General features: G+C 39.1%; 1 protein-coding gene and 1 long non-coding RNA gene across 2 annotated transcripts in view; both read right to left on the bottom strand.

Moving 5' to 3' along the window:
- The window catches only part of OC90 (otoconin 90), a 55,414-nt gene that overhangs the window by 15,772 nt on the left and 25,400 nt on the right, over positions 1 to 14,242 (bottom strand). The gene's annotated exons all lie outside the window — the stretch shown is intronic.
- The window catches only part of LOC142158084 (uncharacterized), a 22,692-nt gene continuing 9,703 nt past the window's right edge, over positions 1,254 to 14,242 (bottom strand). Inside the window, exons 3-5 of the long non-coding RNA XR_012692725.1 lie at positions 13,881 to 13,952; positions 9,288 to 9,332; positions 1,254 to 1,293 (exon numbers count right to left, since the gene is read on the bottom strand). This is a non-coding gene — a long non-coding RNA (uncharacterized LOC142158084). The remainder of the gene's footprint in view (positions 1,294 to 9,287; positions 9,333 to 13,880; positions 13,953 to 14,242) is intronic.

Here is a 14,242-nt window from a genome sequence, read left to right as displayed (position 1 = left end):
ATAAACATATCAAACTATAAATTCCAGCATCCAAAACATCATAGTTCTTTTATGTAGCATTGTCCCACTTATTTGTAGTTTACTAATCTCTCTAGTGATTTGTAGAAGTCACATCGAACTCTCGAAGTTCTCTCCCCTTCATAAGAAGACTTAGGTGTGATGCAGATATGGTGGCAAAATGGGAGTCAATTTCTCCCAAAAAATGCATAGAAAGATAACGTATTTAGGGCTGTATGCAGAGCTCTATGTATCACGAAATTCCTTTGCATTAGCAACATATGCGTCTGGATCTGAGATGTAGGGACGAAAACTTTCATGGGGGGAGCAAAAGGCCAAGGACTACTATAGGGCTTGGAGCCCCTTTTACTTGCATTTGGCATCTCGTTTTGCGACAGTTGTAACAGTGGCTGCAGATATACAAAGACTAATAATTCTATTTTAATTTTTTTTAGTCCTTAACCTAGTTTTTATTCCTGATTTCGCTGACACCCTAATCTCATTTGAATGGGAGTATTTTTAAATCTATAGTCACTGCCTCACTGGTTATGGGATGTGCTATACATTTAAATGGCTATATCTCATGTTTGTTACCGGACGCACCGTGAATAGTTGTTCATCATCAATACAGGTTATTTATTAAACGTTTATGAACAGAACACTTAGGGCTAGATTTACTAAGCTGCGGGTTTGAAAAAGTAGGGATGTTGCCTATAGCAACCAATCAGATTCTAGCTTTCATTTATTTAGTACCTTCTACAAAATGAAAGCAGCTTAGTAAATCTAGCCCTTACAGTTCTTTTTAAATAAACAACTCAATTAATCTGTATTAAATCTATACTAGGGCAATCTATATTAAAGATCATTTGGTAGTTAAGATAATCTATCATTTTAAAAAAGTTTCACAAGTTTAGAACAGATACCATGACTTCAGAAAGTAGCATGAAGACTTCTGTGTAGAAGTTGATGGGGGGGGGAACACGGTCTTTGCCCACCCAACAGAAATTATGTATGGGGGGGGGGCAACTGTCGCCTCTGTCCTGGTTCCTACACCCCTGGGTTGGATTATGATGAAATAGGTAACTAAGTCTTGCATGATCTCTAATATTCTTATTTAGACGGGGAAGGATGGGTAAAATAAACATAGAACATAGAACTCTAGCAGTTTGGTTATAATCCAGGATTATTGTGACAATTGTAACCTGGTTCTTGTTAGCGTTAAACCTTTTAAGCAATACAAACACATAAACAGTGTACCTTCAATTTTAGGCGTTCCTTGTAGTTGGTCTAATCCAGCTGTGTGTCAAAATCAAAAGATCATTTTAATTATAATAACATAATAAGTGTTGAACAATACATTGTTTTTATTTACTGCAAAACTTATCACTAAATTGTCTCCATATGCACTAACTGCGTTCGTGGAACTACACGTGTTATGCCTCACAAGTGAGATGCATTTAGGGCCGGGCACTTACCCAAATCCATCTGTGCAAAGGAGCAAATGAACATAAGAGCGCTGACTGAGAATTTTCTAACAACTTTTTTTCCTAAACCATAAAGCACAATGAAATATTTTTTTCTTCTTTCTTTTATTCAAAGTATAAAGTACTTTTTCTTGTTCTGATAGTGTTTTTTTTCTCCTTTACTCTTTGCTCACAGAGAATAATATGTTTTTGATATTTGTTACTTGTTTAAAGTCAGTCTGCTCTGGGTAAAGGGATTAAAAAGTAGAAGATTCAAAGATAAGCTCTAGACAACAGAAGAGTATATAAAGGAGGATGTTGACTTCCTGGAAACTTTCATTTCTTACACATGTCCTACTGCAACTTTTACTAAACATCTAGCTTTGTATTTTCAATTTCTTTCCTTACTTTTCAGCTGTATATATATATATATATATATATATTATATATAAAATAACCACTAATAGGGCGCTCTAAAATCCAAAATGCTGCCAAAATCCTATTCACAAGGTATATATCTGATAGTAGCAATAATAATACAAAACATAGGACATTCAGCGCATACAGAATCCCATAGGAGACAAACAGATAAAAAATATGTGTGCAATTCACAGTCCAAGTCTCATTCTTATCAAATACAGATTAACTGTTTCACATGACATGAGTATATATATATATATATATATATATATATATATATATATATATCATATATATATATATATATATATATATATATGATATATATATATATATCATATATATATATATATATATATATATATATATATATATATATATTATTCAGGCCGAGTTGTTTCCTTCTTTTCAGTAGCTAGTGTTTGAAAGGATTGTCCACATTTGCCCAGGCAGTTGGGGGATAGATTGACCAAAGCCTCTAAACAGGCAAAGTAGAGGTGTTGCCCATAGCAACCAGATTCTACATATCTATCTAGTACATTCTAAAAATAATAGCTAGAATCTGATCGGTTGCCATTGGCAACACCTCCACTCTTCCGTTTAAGAGGCTTTAGTAAATCTACCCCATAGTGTGTAGAAAACATGACATCTGTTTGAACAGAAGCAGTGGTCAACCAATCAGTTAATGCATTCACATCCACCTACCGTAAATCCCTCCTTTGTTTATCAAACAGCTATCTCTACATTCAGCATTGAAGTAGCTCAAGTGAAGTAGTACCTGTGTTACCCCCACAAAAGTGCTTAATAAAGGGGACCTAACTAAAGGAAAAGACAGTTCAGAAGCTGACAACCCTTTTGAGTATGTATTAAGGGAACAAATAATAGTAATATTTGGCAGCACTATTTTCTAATTTGCACAATTGTTATCAGTCTCAGACACGGTTCACACAATGCCTTTCCCATGGAGGTCTCCACTTCACCCACATTTCCGGGACTGAATGCAGATAAGGACGTGGGGTTGGACTCCTCCTGGATATCGCTCTTTCTGTGAGTGAACTCAAAATAATAAGTCGGAGGAGGCATGCAATTTTTCACACTATAATAGTGGACACTATGGTCGCTGGATAAAAAATATCCCCAAGAGTCAAGTGGGAAGACTGAGAGGGAACTGTTCCAATAACGACGAATTCACAAAACAAACGAAAGAGATGCTAGGTAAAATCAAAGACATGGGCTATCCTAAGAAGTTACTCCAAGAAGCTGAGAATTATGCTTCAAACCTAGAAAGAAATTATCTTTTAAATTCTCTTTTGCAAGACCAAACCGGAAAAACGTAATTTGGAAAATGCACCTATCGTTGTGTTTAAGTCCAATACAAAATCTAGGCAGATTAAAAATATAATTGACTCTAATTTTGGAATATTGAAACAAGACAATGAGGTATATTTACTAAACTGCGGGTTTGAAAAAGTGGAGATGTTACCTATAGCAACCAATCAGATTCTAGTTATCATTTATTTAGTACATTCTACAAAATGACAGCTAGAATCTGATTGGTTACTATAGGCAACATCTCCACATTTTCAAACCTGCAGTTTAGTAAATATACCCCAATGTGTTAAAACACTTGTTTGGAAGACAAAGCAATTGGGATTTTTAAAAAGAATCTTGACCTGAAAAGAATATTAGCCCCAGGTGTATTGAAATCCAGCAAAGCAATCCAAGGTGGATGGTGGATTCCTACAAAACCAAATGGTAGCTTTAAATGTAATAAGCCGATATGTCTTACCTGTAAACATCTTGTTAACAAGTCCAAAAACATTAAATTTGATCACCCCAGAGTGGAATTCCACATAAGGGGTTTTCTAAACTGTGATACGGCTTATGTGGTATATGTCTTAGAGTGTAATTGCAAATTGCAATATGTGGGAAGGACCACCAGACTGTTGAAAGCTCAGTTTGGGGAGCACAGAAGGAACATAATTAACAAACTTGAGGTACATAGTGTTTCCAGACACTTTGCTAATGTTCATGTTGGTGACCCCAGCTGTTTAAAACTAGTGGGAGCTGAATTCATAAATAAGACCGCCAGAAGGGGCAACAGATTCACCAAACTATGTCTATGTGAGTCAACATGGATAGTGAAATTGGCCACTCTGTACCCAAGGGGTTTAAATGAAGCTCTAGTCTACAATTATATCAACTGAAATGAATGGGACTCTGTGCCGGTATGTTTTCTTAATGGGATCTGCATGTGTTAGAATTATAAGATTAGCCATAATGGAAGTGTTGTTCTGTAGACTATTTTAGATGGTTTAATTTTCTATATTCTTGATTTTCCATATCATAATGATGTTGGAGTATTTTTATTATGTTAATGTTAATTATTTATATTTTATTTTTTATTATTATATATTTTTTTCTTTGTTATTAGCTATTATATTATTATGTATCTTACTTTGGCTCCACTTCATGTGGGGGTTTAGTAAAGGATGGATGTAGATCATTAATACCCCAATTGTATTTAAATGTATTTTTTATGGTTATTTTTATTAATATGTTTTTTGTTAATAATAATTATGTTTTGGGCTTTTTCTTTGACATATGGGAATATTGGATAATATGAGGTTCAAATTAAAAGCTTATGAACTAGAACTCTGTTGAATGATTGCTGTCGAAAAGGATTGGTTATTTGTAATTTTGAGCTTAGTTTTTTATTATTACATTAGGTTTTATTGTTTTTAAATATTATACAGGTTGTTTATTTCTCATAAGGTTTTTTGGGGCTATCAAGCTGGTGAAGAGTTAATAATAAAATGAGATTAGACCTAGAAGATCTATTAACCAATGATAATTTCGGTCACCTTAAGCCCCCAGCATATAAGGTGTATATATGCTGGGTCCTGGTAATAGCTTTGAGAAAGTCCTGACTGTACAGGACGAAACGCGTCAGCCAAACTAAACTCAGCATAGGACACTAGCTCCGTTATACCGCTGGATGCTTCGGCACTTTTCTATGTGGAACCTAAATCATGCCTTTGTCGTTTCTGGACGGACACAAGTGGGGGATGCACAGCGCTGCTTTAGCAGTAGCTTTGGAACTACTCAATAACGGGGAAACTCGCAGGTATTTGCCGAATCAGGCTGTCATCAATCACTCTGGAGGGTGTATGAATTCAGACTACTTACCGGTAAGAGAAGTCTTTTCTTCTTTTTTCCGCCCACTTTTGGAGTGTGAACTATTGAATTCTACCAAGTGAGTCTCCAAATTAGAGACAGGAATCCTACACATCTCAAACGCCTATTTGGAATGTATATTTGCTATACCAACCTCTACTCGTGGAAATTATCTTGGGATTGGTACTCCAATAAACTCCTATGTTCTTCTGAGAATGCAGTTTTCTCTCATTTGTATATGGAGGTGTTTTTGGTATTTACAAGATCCTAGGTTTCACGGACTGATCATCAGTTGAATAAGTGGTTTAACTACGGGAGCTTGTTTTATTTGTATTTATGTATTTTTTTTGTGTTATATTTACTGTAGTGTAATAAATTGTTTTTTACATTTTTGAACGAATCCTTAATCGATTTGTTAACAGAGTGGTTATTAGAATATATGTATCTATCCTACTGTCCACAACACGGTTCTTTTGGTGTATTCTTCCAGTGAACTGTTTCTTCTATTCACAGTGATGGCCTCTGCCTTGATCTTGTTATCTGGTGACTCTGTTTAGTTTCTGCTTTCTATAACACTCCATTCTCTCTCTCTCTCAGACCATCACCAGATGACCCACTCCATTCTCTCTCTCAGACCATCACCAGATCACCCACTCCATTCTCTCTCTCAGACCATCACCAGATCACCCACTCCATTCTCTCTCTCAGACCATCCCCAGATCACCCACTCCATTCTCTTTCTAAGACCATCACCAGATCACCCACTCCATTCTCTCTCTTAGACCATCACCAGATCACCCACTCCATTCTCTTTCTAAGACTATCACCAGATCACCCACTCCATTCTCTCTCTCAGACCATCACCATATCACCCACTCCATTCTCTCTCTCAGACCATCACCAGATCACCCACTCCATTCTCTCTCTCAGACCATCACCAGATCACCCACTCCATTCTCTTTCTAAGACCATCACCAGATCACCCACTCCATTCTCTCTCTCAGACCATCACCATATCACCCACTCCATTCTCTCTCTCAGACCATCACCAGATCACCCACTCCATTCTCTCTCAGACCATCACCAGATCACCCACTCCATTCTCTCTCTCAGACCATCACCAGATCACCCACTCCATTCTCTCTCTCGGACCATCACCAGATCACCCACTCTATTCTCTCTCTCAGACCATCACCAGATCACCCACTCCATTCTCTCTCTCAGACCATCACTAGATCACCCACTCCATTCTCTCTCTCAGACCATCACCAGATCACCCACTCCATTCTCTCTCTCAGACCATCACCAGATCACCCACTCCATTCTCTCTCTCAGACCATAACCATATCACCCGCAAGCTCTCCTCCATCAGTTTAATCTCTTAGCACTCTAACTCTACGAAGCCTCCTCATACCAGAAATCTTAGTTGTATTGATTTTCAGCAATTTTCCAACTCACATTAAGGTCTGTGTGCACCCTAGTTGTTAACCCTCCATTTCAGGTTGTAGGGTAGCACTTCTTAAGATGAACAATATAATAAATTAATATAAAGAAATAATGAATAGGAAAAAAACCTTCATATGACTTTAAACATCTTTCGGTGAGGCTGGTAGTTTGGAGAGCCCTAATCTAAGGTATCAAGTGTGAGGGATGTGGATGAAGAAGACTTGATAGAGCATTGGAACTGCATCCTGGAGGAGAAGCTGATATTTTTGAAGTGTTAGCTCGTGTGCCATTTGTCACAAGTTAAAAATATGAGGCCCCATTTGGAGTTGGCCGTATTTTGTGCTCCGAACATAGGGTTAAAATTTATTTTGCAAAACAAAAAACTTACATGTGTTATGTTGAGTCGCATATTTCTCCAGCTATGACCCACTCCAAGCCAGTAGTATCTTTGAGTTGGGTGTACATTAGACATACAAATGTGCACACGTATAATGATAGCTTAGAGATGCAACTTGACAGTGTTAGTAGTAAATGCTAATGTTGCATTGCCCTCTTCGTACACGATCTAATAATGTATTGAGGCATCCTATACACTGGACAGTTACTAATAAATGCGGATGTTGTGTCTTCCGTATAAAATGTAAACATTAAATGCAAACACCGCCACATCAGTCGTTTACCACTTTAAAAAATGAAATATGAATCTTCTTCCCTGCAGCAGTCCAAAAGAAAATAACAAATAAGTCATCCAAATAGATTTCTCACGTTGTGATCTAATAAAGCTGAGATGCTAATGAATGAAATTCCATCAGCTTAAGCCAGTGCGGTTTTCTCATTTTGGATCAAGTGGTGGGTCTATTTAATCGTTTATTTTTTTGGGCCAGTGCACAGCGGCTATATATTAATATGTTTATAGAATATTTCAGAGCTTCCTACCCTTGGATGGATTTTATATATATGTGTGTGTGTGTATATATATACATATATATATATATATATATATATATATATATATATATATATATATATATATATATATATATATATTTATATATATATATATATATATATATATATATATATATATATTGTTAATGATCTGAAGTTCTTTGGAGTCTGATACAACCTACAGTCTAAGTAATGAGCTATTGCTCCTTATTGAAGTATAAAAATAGTACATACAATGAAATAGTAACTATTTTCAGGCTGCGTACTGTGGTGCACAGCGATATATAACGGTGTTCTGAGACATTTGCCTGATTGATGACAATGAGTAAGATGTCACACAGGCTTCATATGACCCATTAAATTGGATAGCATCAATTTTATGAACTCTGGGATTATGAGACATGGAAACAGCTGTGCAGCTGTGATGTGATTGTAGCAACAAGAAGGATTCACAAATCATTCCCGAGGGAGAAGCAATTCTCCTGGAATCACAGTCTTATCATACATCTAATGAAAGCGGGTGTGTTCCTGATCCCGCACTCATAGATAATGTTTGCTATTGCAGAAACGCACAGGATATATTTGTAATTGTACAGATCAGATTAGAGTTTTCTGCTAGACTAAAACATTCTATACTCTCTTTAACCAGAGCTATTTCTATTTCTTTACCATCCACAATGCAAACACTAACATCCCCCTATCAAAACTATCAAACAAACAATAACCCCCACCACAGAGGAACAAGAATATTGATGTACAGGGTGGTTCATAAGTGTGAAAATACCCTTTTCAAAATTTTAAAAATTAGAGTTGAATCCAAGATGGCTGACTTCAAGATGGCTGACTTCAAGATGGCCACCATACTGGCCACATACCCTAAAATGATTTCCACCACACCCAGATCATATGTGTAGAAACTGGATTAATATTTCCGTTTTAAAGGGGTGTTTCCACACTTATGGACCACACTGTGTTTTTACTATACACAGGTACGAAGAGTGTAATCCTGGGCTCTATTGTCGGTCCATTTGGCTTCCACCATCCCATGCTGCATATGCAGTATATGGGGGTGTGATTGCGCCACCTAGGCTGCAGGTGTAGAGTTGTACATTCACTTTCCCCAACCTATAATCTGGTGTGAATGGTACAGGAGCCTAATCTGCCACCACCATGATCATCCTCAAGGGACCCCTAGATTCTTTGTCCTCTCCCCATCCACCCCTCTCTTAGCACACCTGAGAGTACATTCTCTCACCTCCCATTATTTGATATTCCCAAGGATCTATCTGCCTATCGCAATTATTACCATGAGAGAACCACTAGGACGTCATCTAATTAGATAGAGACTAATTTGTCCCCTCATTTTACAATCACTGATCAACTCTCCCCAGAACGTTAAATCCCCATATACTGAGGATGAAGAGCATGGTGACACACAGCAATCACATGTGCTTCCTCCTGCACAGATTGCATAGGGAAAGTGCCGGTGACTGACAATGGGAATTATGGATTGTGTTCAGGCAATAGTTTACTTTTATGCCAGCAATAAAGCATAACTTTAACCTTCAAAGAGAATCTTAAAGACAAGACAACCAGTACAAGAGCAGATTAGAACTCTATAATATAGATTCATGATGATTATAGTGTGTGGGACAATAAAGATTATGTTGTTGCCAGTTTCGCTAATACAGTTCTTTATTTGCCAGTAAATTTAGTAATGGTTGAGTGTAACTCTTTCCACTATATTTAAGGGCACAAGGTTATAAAAATCACACTATCATTAAGGTGCTGTATGTAGTTTTGAAAATGAAAATGTAAAAACAAATCTGTATTTACCCAATGAAGGCTCCATGGCAGGTGTACTAGCAGAATCAGTTGGGGCTAAAAAATAATAATACATTGTTACTCTTAAGCATTAGGTGTATTTATTTTCTGGTTCCAATAACTCTTAATAATGTTGCACTTACACATTTATACACACTACGAACAAAGAAGATAAAACATGATATTGTTCGTTTGTACTATATAATTATCCAACTGAATAGATTGCCTGACACTGCTGTAATAATATAAATAATAGCCAATGATCCAGCATACATCAATTATAATCCCTGCTGATGAGAAACACATAAGTATTTGCAAGATTAGTAACACAGTTCTTCAATATATAAAACACAAACAACAAAACCCATTAAAAAAAACACAAACCAGCATATTACACATTCATATTTAATCAAATAACAAAGTAACACTTGTTCAAAGTTAGATATTTCGTATTTTGAATATAATAGACAAATATATCTTAATATTGGAGAATTCATGTATTTATGGCGATTGTAAGACTAGAAAAAAAAGAAAATAAAAAGAGAAGATAATGAAAGCGAAGGCAATGCTGGAAGGGCATCGATAGGAGAGAGCAGTGATGACTGTAGGGAACAGACAGGCAGTAGAAGGAGAGGAGGGAGCAGTGCTGACTGTAGGGAACAGACAAGTAGTAGAAGGAGAGGAGAGAGCAGCGCTGACTGTAGGGAACAGACAAGTAGTAGAAAGAGAGGAGAGAGCAGTGCTTCCTGCTGATAACAGACAGGTAGTAGAAGGAGAGGAGAGAGCAGTGATGACTGTAGGGAACAGACAAGTGGTAGAAGGAGAGGAGAGCGCAGCGCTGACTGTAGGGAACAGACAAGTAGTAGAAAAAGAGGAGAGAGCAGCGCTGACTGTAGGGAACAGATAAGTAGCAGAAAGAGAAGAGAGAGCAGCACTGACTGTAAGGAACAGACAAGTAGTAGAAAGAGAAGAGAGAGTAGTGCTTCCTGCTGAGAACAGACAGGTAGTAGAAGGAGAGGAGAGAGCAGTGATGACTGTAGGGAACAGACAGGTAGTAGAAGGAGAGGAGAGAGCAGCGCTGACTGTAGGGAACAGAAAAGTAGTAGAAAGTGAAGAGAGCACAGCGCCGCTTGTTAGAAGCAGATAAGTAGTAAAAGGAGAGCAGCACTACTTGTTATAAAAAGGTAAGTAGTAGAAGGAGAGGAGAGAGCAGCGCTGACTGTAGGGAACAGACAAGTAGTAGAAGGAGAGGAGAGAGCAGCGCTGACTGTAGGGAACAGACAAGTAGTAGAAGGAGAGGAGAGAGCAGCGCTGACTGTAGGGAACAGACAAGTAGTAGAAAGAGAAGAGAGCAGCGCTGACTGTAGGGAACAGACAAGTAGTAGAAGGAGAGGAGAGAGCAGCTCTGACTGTAGGGAACAGACAAGTAGTAGAAGGAGAGGAGAGAGCAGCGCTGACTGTAGGGAACAGACAAGTAGTAGAAAGAGAAGAGAGAGCAGCTCTGACCGTAGGGAACAGACAAGTAGTAGAAGGGGGGGAGAGAGCAGCGCTGACTGTAGGGAACAGACAAGTAGTAGAAGGAGAGGAGAGAGCAGCTCTGACCGTAGGGAACAGACAAGTAGTAGAAGGGGGGGAGAGATCAGCGCTGACTGTAGGGAACAGACAAGTAGTAGAAGGAGAGGAGAGAGCAGCTTTGACCGTAGGGAACAGACAAGTAGTAGAAGGAGAGGAGAGAGCAGCGCTGACTGTAGGGAACAGACAAGTAGTAGAAGGAGAGGAGAGAGCAGCTCTGACTGTAGGGAACAGACAAGTAGTAGAAGGAGAGGAGAGAGCAGCGCTGACTGTAGGGAACAGACAGGTAGTAGAAGGAGAGGAGAGAGCAACGCTGACTGTAGGGAACAGACAAGTAGTAGAAGGAGAGGAGAGAGCAGCGTTGACTGTAGGGAACAGACAAGTAGTAGAAGGAGAGGAGAGAGCAGCGTTGACTGTAGGGAACAAACAAGTAGTAGAAGAAGAGGAGAGCGCAGCGCTGACTGTAGGGAACAGACAAGTAGTAGAAGTAGTGGAGAGAGCAGCGCTGACTGTAGGGAACAGACGGGTAGAAGAAGGAGAGGAGAGAGCAGCGCTGACCGTAGGGAACAGACAAGCAGTAGAAGGGGGGGAGAGAACAGCGCTGACTGTAGGGAACAGACAAGTAGTAGAAGGAAAGGAGAGAGCAGCTCTGACTGTAGGGAACAAACAAGTAGTAGAAGGAAAGGAGAGAGCAGCTCTGACTGTAGGGAACAAACAAGTAGTAGAAGGAGAGGAGAGAGCAGCGCTGACTGTAGGGAACAGACAAGTAGTAGAAGGGGGGAGAGAGCAGCGCTGACTGTAGGGAACAGACAAGTAGTAGAAGGAGAGGAGAGAGCAGCACTGACTGTTGGGAACAGACAAGTAGTATAAAGAGAAGAGAGCAGCACTGACTGTAGGGAACAGACAAGTAGTAGAAGGAGAGGAGAGAGCAGCGCTGACTGTAGGGAACAGACAAGTAGAAAGAGAAGAGAGCAGCTTTGACTGTAGGGAACAGACAAGTAGTAGAAGGGGGGGAGAGAGCAGCACTGACTGTAGGGAACAGACAAGTAATATAAAGAGAAGAGAGCAGCTCTGACTGTAGGGAACAGACAAGTAGTAGAAGGAGAGGAGAGAGCAGCGCTGACTGTAGGGAACAGATAAGTAGTAGAAGGAGAGGAGAGAGCAGCGCTGACTGTAGGGAACAGACAAGTAGTAGAAGGAGAGGAGAGAGCAGCGCTGACTGTAGGGAACAGATAAGTAGTAGAAGGAGAGGAGAGAGCAGCGCTGACTGTAGGGAACAGACAAGTAGTAGAAGGAGAGGAGAGAGCAGCGCTGACTGTAGGGAACAGATAAGTAGTAGAAGGAGAGGAGAGAGCAGTGTTGACTGTAGGGAACAGACAAGAAGTAGAAAGTGAAGAGAGCAGCACTGATTGTAGGGAACAGAAAAGTAGTAGAATGAGAGGAGAGAGCAGCGCTGACTGTAGAGAACAGATAAGTAGTAGAAGGAGAGGAGAGAGCAGCGCTGACTGTAGGGAACATACAAGTAGTAGAAAGTGAAGAGAGCAGCACTGATTGTAGGGAACAGAAAAGTAGTAGAAAGTGAAGAGAGCAGCGCTGACTGTAGGGAACATACAAGTAGTAGAAAGTGAAGAGAGCAGCACTGATTGTAGGGAACAGAAAAGTAGTAGAAAGTGAAGAGAGCAGCGCTGACTGTAGGGAACAGACAAGTAGTAGAAGGGGAGGAGAGAGCAGCGCTGACTGTAGGGAACATACAAGTAGTAGAAGGAGAGGAGAGAGCAGCGCTGACTGTAGGGAACAGACAAGTAGTAGAAAGTGAAGAGAGCAGCACTGACTGTAGGGAACAGACAAGTAGTAGAAGGAGAGAAGAGCGCAGCGCTGACTGTAGGGAACAGACAAGTAGTAGAAGGAGAGGAGAGAGCAGCGCTGACTGTAGGGAACAGACAAGTAGTAGAAAGTGAAGAGAGCAGCACTGACTGTAGGGAACAGACAAGTAGTAGAAGGAGAGGAGAGAGCAGCGCGACACCTTTGGATCTCTTAGGAGATTATCAGACTTCAGGTAATAGATCTCTAGAGTCTGATTTAAATTGTTCAACACCTAGAACTAAAGCTTCAGTTGTTTGTGTAATTCTTCCTGTTTATATGAGATGTATTGCATGGTTGGACATGTCCTTAGGCTCTTGTGAGTATAAACTTGGCAACGGAGTAGTGGTAGAGAGTCGCATGAAGAGTGGGAACACATTCAAAATTTTGCTAATGACCCAGTAATTTCTCATGACTTTTATACGCTCAGATTTTTCCCTCTAATGTGTAAGTTGGGGGGAGAAACCTTAGTGGCTGTTTCTCACAGGAGCTGTTTATGTTTTATAGGTGAATAAAATATATATTGCCACTGTCAACATCTCTGCTATGTGCTGTGAAAACCTCTCGTTGCCATAAAGTTTAACCTTTCGTTTTTCTATAGACATATGTTGTGCATCTTGTATTTTCCACAAAAAATTAAAACATTAAGAGAGTATACAAACTTTAACATCAGACTAGCCTAAGACCATTCTGAGCACCACTGACTATACCAGAACATCGGAGGTTAAAATAATTCTAGAATTACCTTCATATTATGTTTTATTTGACATTATCCAACTGTTTCTGAATGAAGTCAAATCCATTAATGTTTTTAACTTTATCCTGTTTAGCAGAGTATATAAAATTCATGGAAGTGTCACACTGCATTGTAAATGGCAGCTTGACTATACGTCCTTTAAGAAAATTTGAGAAAGAAAAAATATACGATTTCTAAAACTTTAGCTGGAATGCAGCCCAGATACTGAGTATTGATGAACCTGTTTATATTACACATACTAGTACTTGCAGAGAAACAGTGCTACATCATTAAACTATTGTATACAATTGTACTGAGAATTCCGTCTGCGCACAATATTCTATATTTTGACATTTACGAGAAGGTAACGAGGCCCCACATTCATTGTTATTTTTTCAGAAGTAAAGCAACTTATTTTATATTTTGAAATCACTTACATTTAACAGGTGTGGTTACCTCTTCCACGGAAGGGAGTGACGTGATGTCATTCTGCATCGCAATCTGATCTCCTAGAAGAGAAACAAGAACCATATAAGTATTTATGTCATTTGCTGCTATCAATAAAATAATTTTAAATGTCAAAGTTCGTATGAAAAGATTGGATCAGTACAAATTTGTGTCTGCAATGAGAGTTGGTAACACCGAGAACTTTCATTAGGATGCTGTTTGTAACCAACTTTGAGCTGTGTAGTAACCCCTATGACACAGTAATAATAAACAGGTTTTCTGTGGGCTACTTGTGGTCCTTAGGAAGGTTTGTTGTGGGACTCCTTATTTTTCACTACTTCTGACAGTACAT

The sequence above is a fragment of the Mixophyes fleayi genome, chromosome 5 (assembly GCF_038048845.1).
Source record: "Mixophyes fleayi isolate aMixFle1 chromosome 5, aMixFle1.hap1, whole genome shotgun sequence".
Lineage (NCBI taxonomy): Eukaryota > Metazoa > Chordata > Amphibia > Anura > Limnodynastidae > Mixophyes > Mixophyes fleayi.
The sequence above is the reverse complement of the archived record's forward strand: the minus strand, read 5'-3'. Positions and strand labels throughout refer to the sequence as shown.